Here is an 8,218-nt window from a genome sequence, read left to right as displayed (position 1 = left end):
TAATAAGAATATATTTGTTTGCACTCTGTTCACAATTCCCCTTGGTGATTACAAACTAGTTCACACTTGCACAATGACTCCTTTAATTGTGTAAAGGCCTAAATGGGAATATGTTTGCTTTTAGGGCACCCTGAGCAATAAGTGTCCGTTGCTATTTTACATAGAGCTGTTCTTACAAAACCAAATAACATTCACGCACTTATAAACTTACTTATTGTAATTAACTTTGTTTCTTTAACATTTAAAGAAACAAAGTTAATTACAATAAGTTCTAATAATATTATTCCCAGTAGTTTAACAAACTATTTTCAAAACATGTATATTGTCGTCAGTTCACTCTGTTACTTTATTTTTTTCAAGTGACAGAATTGACACGCATTAAATGTTAATTTTAATCTTGAGTTTCTTGCCAATGGCAAAATAAAGGTATGAAATAAAGCTCGTAAAATAAAACGGAAATTCGTTCATTGGCTTTAGTCTTTAATCTATTACCGCCTTTTTGAAAAATTTTCTTAAATAGTCTTAGTAGCATTACCTTGAAAAAAGATGACATTCCCAGAGAGCATTATCTCCAAGAACAACACTATTCTGAAAAATTGTGCAGCGTACAAATTTATCAAATTCATGACATGTTTTTTTTATTTGGCTAGGCTGTTTTACTTGATGTATAAAAGTATATTACAGATCTCTAGAAGTAAATTGAATGGTTTCTTTTAAGTCATTTTTTCCCTATTCGACAATCCATAAGTTTACATTTATCTAACACGTGATTTGTTGTTTCCGTATCCTTGCAGGATTATCACTCGCTTACTATGATAATTATGCAAATTGAATACAAATACATGTCATTGAGCGTAATATCTTATTTATAGACCGTAATATACTCACTAGGGAACCGATCGAGGTTTCAGATCTCGAAGTTTGGTTGTAGAATAAATCTCTGTTGGAAATATGATTTATCTGGACATTGCATCAGATGAAATTTCTTTAAAATTTGATTTTTTATATAAAACAAAATGATTGATTTCCTATCTGAGGCATTTGTTATGGTTATATAATATTTTATTACAGAAATAATTACAGAATAATGTAAAGCACACACATAACTTTCAGTGGTTCTTTCATGTTAAATAATCCACATAACTATTTTTGACTGTCCATAAAATAAAACAAGGGAAGTCATTTTACCAAGTAAAATATAGAAATGTTTTTCTTTTTTAAAAAAAAACATTTATACTGAGAACATTATTGATAATAATATCTAATAATTGTCATTAAAAGAATCGTGTTGCTAAATAATCTCTTCTTGCAAGTAGATCAGTGTTTAAAGGGTATGATCGGAAGCTTTCATTTACCACAGATATATAAACATATTTAGCTCCATGCATATACCACTCATGCCTATGAATAGGCTCTTCGACCGAGCCTGCAACATTGGTGTTGTTAAATAGTTTCCCTTCTCACCATTTTATCCTAAATGTGTACATTAGGCTTTTTGCTATTATTGCTTTATGTATTTTATTTTTCGTTTTAGGTTTTATTTTGTAATAAAAGTGGCTTGTGGTTTTAAAATATGATTTCCGACGCGTCCAATCATGTCTTGTGCAGAAACAAGGTACAGAATAGAATTATCGATTAAGTGCTAAGAGGCTTTTAAGATTGGATTATTTACAGACGCTGTAAACAGAGTTACTAGTGGAAAAACAATGTCATGTTGCTAATTAAACTTGTTGCGTGTTTCAGCAAATCAGTATATTAATGCAAACTTTACTGAACCATTGCGTGATCATGTTAAGAAATTAAAGTGTATGTGATCTAACAATCACTTCGTAGGTAAAGGTGAATTGCTTTGTATGAGCATTTTCCTCATTAATCGTCCCTGTTTTTTAAGAATATGTCGGGTAATTGACATATTATGTTGACTATGAGAAAATATATCAATTTATAGCAGAGGGGTATATTTAAACGTCTATTCTAAGGACTGTAACTATTGGCGCATTTTCTCATTATTAACAGACTGAAGTGACGATTGCAAACAAACACGAAATATGCACGATGTTAAGAAAGGAACATTGTCACGTCGAAATGACGTCAGATGTGGTCCCAGTATATCACGAATGACGTCAGGTCCATTTCCTATTTGCTGAATGAAGTTCAGATTTTTAATTATATCTAGATAAAATATAATACGGAAATAACGTCTAAGCTTTTATTTACAATAAAACATGGGTTTTTTGTTAAATTACATTGAGATCTCACTCACGGCAATGGCCTTCCAAATGTCTTGACCTCTGAAGGAAAGCCTTGCAATAATGTACAAAAACACTCACAAGTTAATTCATATTAAGGGTTTCAAATTAAATTGTGTATTATAAAGTATCATTTTGTTGCCATGTTTTATTTAATCTTTTAGGTCTCTCAAGTCACAAAAAGCGATAAAATCACGTCAGAATAATATAATAAAATCACGCCAGAATAATATGATAAAATCAAGTCAGAATAATATGATAAAATCACGTCAGAATAATATGATAAAATCACGTCAGAATAATATGATAAAATCAAGTCAGAATAATATGATAAAATCACGCCAGAATAATATGATAAAATCACGCCAGAATAATATGATAAAATCACGTCAGAATAATATGATAAAATCAAGTCAGAATAATATGATAAAATCACGTCAGAATAATATGATAAAATCACGCCAGAATAATATGATAAAATCACGTCAGAATAATATGATAAAATCAAGTCAGAATAATATGATAAAATCACGCCAGAACAATATGATAAAATCACGCCAGAATAATATGATAAAATCACGTCAGAATAATATGATAAAATCACGCCAGAATAATATGATAAAATCACGTCAGAATAATATGATAAAATCACGTCAGAATAATATGATAAAATCACGTCAGAATAATATGATAAAATCAAGTCAGAATAATATAATAAAATCACGTCAGAATAATATGATAAAATCACGTCAGAATAATATGATAAAATCAAGTCAGAATAATATGATAAAATCACGCCAGAATAATATGATAAAATCACGTCAGAATAATATGATAAAATCACGTCAGAATAATATGATAAAATCACGTCAGAATAATATGATAAAATCACGCCAGAATAATATGAAAAATCACGTCAGAATAATATGATAAAATCAAGTCAGAATAATATGATAAAAATCACGTCAGAATAAATATGATAAAAATCACGTCAGAATAATATGATAAAATCAAGTCAGAATAATATGATAAAATCACGCCAGAACAATATGATAAAATCACGCCAGAAATAATATGATAAAATCACGCCAGAAATAATATGATAAAATCACGTCAGAAATAATATGATAAAATCACGTCAGAATAATATGATAAAATCACGTCAGAATAATATGATAAAATCACGCCAGAAACATATGATAAAATCACGCCAGAATAATATGATAAAATCACGCCAGAACAATATGATAAAATCACGCCAGAATAATATGATAAAATCACGTCAGAATAATATGATAAAATCACGTCAGAATAATATGATAAAATCACGTCAGAATAATATGATAAAATCAAGTCAGAATAATATGATAAAATCACGCCAGAGCAATATGATAAAATCACGCCAGAATAATATGATAAAATTACGCCAGAATAATATGATAAAATCACGCCAGAATAATATGATAAAATCACGCCAGAATAATATGAAAATCATAAGAAGGTGACATGCTACAGCTTCACATCCATTAGACTAAGTACTTTATCCACGGAATTCTGAAAGCATTATGTCACTGTCTTCAAAATAAGATGGATTACATGAACGATAACCTTTCAAAACCGATGGATATACATAAAATCACAATCCTAAATTTAAGAAATAACATCAGCCTGAGAGGTGTATATCGGCTATTTAACACCGGTTTGGAGTTTTGATGCGTAGGAATTGACCACGAAGGCCGTACTGTAGGCCTGAGTGGTTAATTTTTTCGCATCAAAACGACAAAACAGGTGTTAAATAGCCGATATACACCTCTCAGGCCAATGTTATTTCGATTCTATCACGATAAAATAAGGAAGATCACTACTGTTATTTTGTTTCAAGCGGATATAACTTCCGAGCCGATTTTCGTATAAAGCTGTTCGATTTTCGCACCCTACTGTTGCAAAGATATAGAAATTATTAAACAAAATAAATAATAAGAAAACACTTTATTTTATCAAGTTTTCAACAATAAAAACTTACGTCGTATTGTGTTTACATTAGTGCCCCATTTATCATTTTATAACGTCAGCTCGTTTATGAATGAGTTGTTTACTTACGATGACGTCATTACGCTGCTTACAGATTGGCGCCGTTTTGTCAAAATATTTATTAACTGATATGGATCAAATATGTGGCGTTAGTGTATGTGAGATATTATTTCGGTATTGTAAGAAAAGAAAACATTATAAGAACTGAAAATATAAATAAAAATGCTTTTTATTGTTGCTTTAAAAGGATTTGTAAACTACATAATCGAGGGTGAAAACATAAAAGCAGCATATACAAGTAGTCCCTAACCAGTGTTTATTGGCAGTTTAACACCGTGTTTTTTCCTTCTTTGTCTATAGTGACAAAATCACGTGGAGTGATAGAATACGAAATAACCACTTTCTAAATACATGTATTTTAGATTTGTCAGAGTCATAGGAAATGAACAATGGTGTTATCTTCTAAAGAGGTCGTCTTTGTATACATAAAGTGAATCTTTCAAATTTACTTAAAATTCTGTTTCAACTTATTTTTTCTTATTTATAAGTAACACGTTCAGCTCTCGAACCCTGTGTTAATGTCTAAACATACTCAACAAAAAGAAGGTGCATGGTAATGTGCATTCTTAACCTTGTTTTAAGTGAGTATTTGCATTGTGGTGATTTGTACAATAAGGGTCAGATTATTACATTCGACTATAATAGGGTGCTCAAAAATTGTGTTTATAGCAGGAGGTTTATACATGTTTATACATATTGAACCACTGACCTGCTGCTATGGTTGCAGCCAGTGCCATATATCATGGTTTGCACTGACTATAGCGTGGCAAAGGTTCACAATCACGTGTTGTCAGCACAATGTCAAGATAGTTTAATATCAAAGTACCAGTGTGCAAATAACGCTTTTCTCGGGTTCCGTCTACCAGGTACGTATGTACGTATATTAACGGTATCCGCAACTAGATTTTAGACCGTGATTGGTGTCGTGCCATTTACGCGCATGCGCACATGCTACGAAAAACATTAATCGATGGCGGAAGGCAACAATTTCAGTTCATGAAAAAATATGTTAATTAAGCGCTAATTTATGGGCATCTGCACAAAATACTCAAGAAATAATGACAGGTTAGTCTTATTTCTTTGTTATGTATGTAAATTTTTACTAGATCACGCTTTCAATGGCGTAAATCGGGTTGGAAATATTCCACTCTGGATGAATGAGATTTCCAAAATGGCGGAAAGTTTGCTTGATACGAGTGAACACGTATAAAATCTGCAGAGTCATCAGGCTTAAACCACTCGAAGAAAACTGACTAAACTTGCACAAATCGGTTTAAAATAAATTAAAGTATGTCGTGAAGGTACTTTTAACACTCCCTTATCATCTGTTCTATTGTTTTTGTGGCGTGGAATTTGAAGGAAAATGTTAAATTTTTGTAGTGCAAAATTAAATTCACGACCTATTTTAGCCGAAGCATCAGAGGTATTTAAAGACCTTTAAAATATAAATGAAAGCTGAAAAGTTAGTCACTACATCATAGTAAATGGTTTATGATATTATTTATAATTTTCAGCCAAGTAATTTTGATGCTATGTCTTTTTGAAAATGGATGAATTTTCCCCCATTTTTTTTTCATTTACTCAGAAGTTATTTCAACTTCTTTTTTGTTAGTTATTCCAGGTACGTATATTAACATTAGTACATGGTTATTCTGTTGATAAAACAAAATATTTATATTAAATGTCATTTCATCTATTTCAGATCGTAACAAATGTGCTTCAAGGGTTTCAAGTGGTAGATCAGCACGACAATTTCACTGAATGCTGATACAGCCCAAAAGTTCAAAGATTTGCAGCTTGTGCCAGGAGAGTCCCAGAAGTGTCAAATAAATTTCGGGAATAAAGTGACACTAAATGAAAACACTATAAACAGTCATTTTATAGCCAGTGCGATGCTATTGAAGTTTTATTTAAATCCAGTTATAAAATAAAAGGCAAAACTTATGTGTTTTCATTTTTATTTCTTTTTTTTATTACCAGGTACCTGATACTACCATTTCCAATACCTTTATGTCTATTCTCTCGAAAACACGTACGTTCATTCAAGAGAACCTGAAAGATACTGACATATGTAGTGGTGAAACAGTTTACTCAATATAATTGTATAAAAAGCAACACAGAGAATATGTTTTAAATAAAAACAATTAACTGGGTATAGTAATAATCTAGCCTTACCCACTAAAAAGCAGTTTCAAACAGGACCGACTGATAGAAAAAGTGTGAAAACTATCACAATTGAACAATTAAATAGATGCACATTAATAACCGAGATTAAATCAATTACTGAATCTGCAGCAAACATCAATTATGACGGTACAATGTACTTATTTTTCACAATACTTTCATAACAAAAAATGTTTAGGCTGTTTTTCAGAAAACGAACATTTTTATAAGAGCTCTTTTCTGGTGCAGTTTGAAAATTATATAATCATACTTTTATTCAATTTTAAAAATAGATAGATAGATTAAACTTCATTCTTTAAAACAATGTTCAAATAAAAAAATATAAAGGGCTTAATAAGTTAAATATATGGTAAAATTTGCGTTCGAAATATGCAAGATGATTTTGGCCATGTGATTCTTCACGATATCTTATCCGCATATAATTATTTAAGATACGCAATAGAAATTGAAAAATAAAAAATTTAAAACTACAGTTTATAAGCTTTTTATAAATAATTTTTCACAAATTTCGGCAAAAAAATGACGAAACAATAATAACTTGTTACTATATGTATATAAAATTTCTTTCGTGTGCAGTCGCGATTTGGCTGGTAGTAAAAGTTGCGTTTTTTACTCGTTACAATTCCGGAAATAATTTAGCTTTTTAAATGATAATTACACGGTTAAAAAGATCAAATTCTCAGCTTTCTTTTGATAGTTATTTTGCTAAATTCGGACCATAAATGACGAAAAAATCTTATATTTGTTCGAAGAGGGCATCATTATTTTTACTGAAGTTTTGACATAATCGGGAGACAAAAAACAAAACTCTGTGTTTAACTCGTCGTAATTTTCTTCATACTAAACGCACTGAGTTATAAAATATATATTTGAAAAATTCTATCTTTCAGCTTTCTAGAATATGTTACTTTTAAAAAATTGAACAGAAAATAACATGTTGACGGTAATTTAAATAACCAAGGTCAAATATCACACCGCTTAATGATATGTAATCGTCGATAAAACTCAATAACGATCGGCAGTCTGGATGGATTATCTGCCACGACAGCATAATTTACCGTTATTGATTTACTGTATAGAGTTGTGGATACCGTTAATATACGTACGTTAATATACGTACCTGCGTCTACGGACAAATGAAATAATTTGAACTTTAAAGTTATCAACATCTGAGCCACTAACATAGTGACATATCAAAGAGACATAAATACAAAACCACAGACAAGAAAGGTGACTTTACATCGTTTATTGTATATTATTTCATTTATTACATAGTGTACATTCAAGGTTCTTTCTATATCTAACTTTATATAATACTTTATGGTTATTTTACAAGATTTTTCTTTGGTATTTTCCAAAAGACAGAAAGAAAAAATGTACATAAAATTTTGTTCTTAACTTTCTGATAATTTTCAAGTATTTATTTTACGAAGGAAAAAAAGCAGCAGCAAAAGTCTATAGTTTTGAAGGACGTTCTGTGTTAAGGTCGACCTATTTTTATGCAACTTGGTATCTTTTCAGTCAAGGAATTGTATAAATTGTGCTTAATTTGATCTTGCAAATGAAATGTTTTCTCTTAATATGAATAGAGGATATGAGAGCTATTAAACTTGAGATTTAATTGGCATTTCTTGATATTTGAAAATGTATTGTTTTATTGTTTAACTTAAAGAGTCCTTTTAAAGGCAAAGGAT

At 30.3% G+C, this 8,218-nt stretch overlaps 1 long non-coding RNA gene across 1 annotated transcript; it reads left to right on the top strand.

Moving 5' to 3' along the window:
• Positions 1 to 5,216: 5,216 nt before the first annotated feature.
• LOC132714531 (uncharacterized) lies at positions 5,217 to 6,284 on the top strand. Its single transcript, XR_009623567.1, has 2 exons — positions 5,217 to 5,405; positions 6,043 to 6,284. It is a non-coding gene; the product is annotated as an uncharacterized LOC132714531 (long non-coding RNA).
• Positions 6,285 to 8,218: the final 1,934 nt, after the last annotated feature.

Source organism: Ruditapes philippinarum, unplaced genomic scaffold (genome assembly GCF_026571515.1).
Source record: "Ruditapes philippinarum isolate M1 unplaced genomic scaffold, ASM2657151v2 ctg23169_1_1_1_1, whole genome shotgun sequence".
Classification (NCBI taxonomy): Eukaryota; Metazoa; Mollusca; class Bivalvia; order Venerida; family Veneridae; genus Ruditapes; species Ruditapes philippinarum.
The sequence above is the reverse complement of the archived record's forward strand: the minus strand, read 5'-3'. Positions and strand labels throughout refer to the sequence as shown.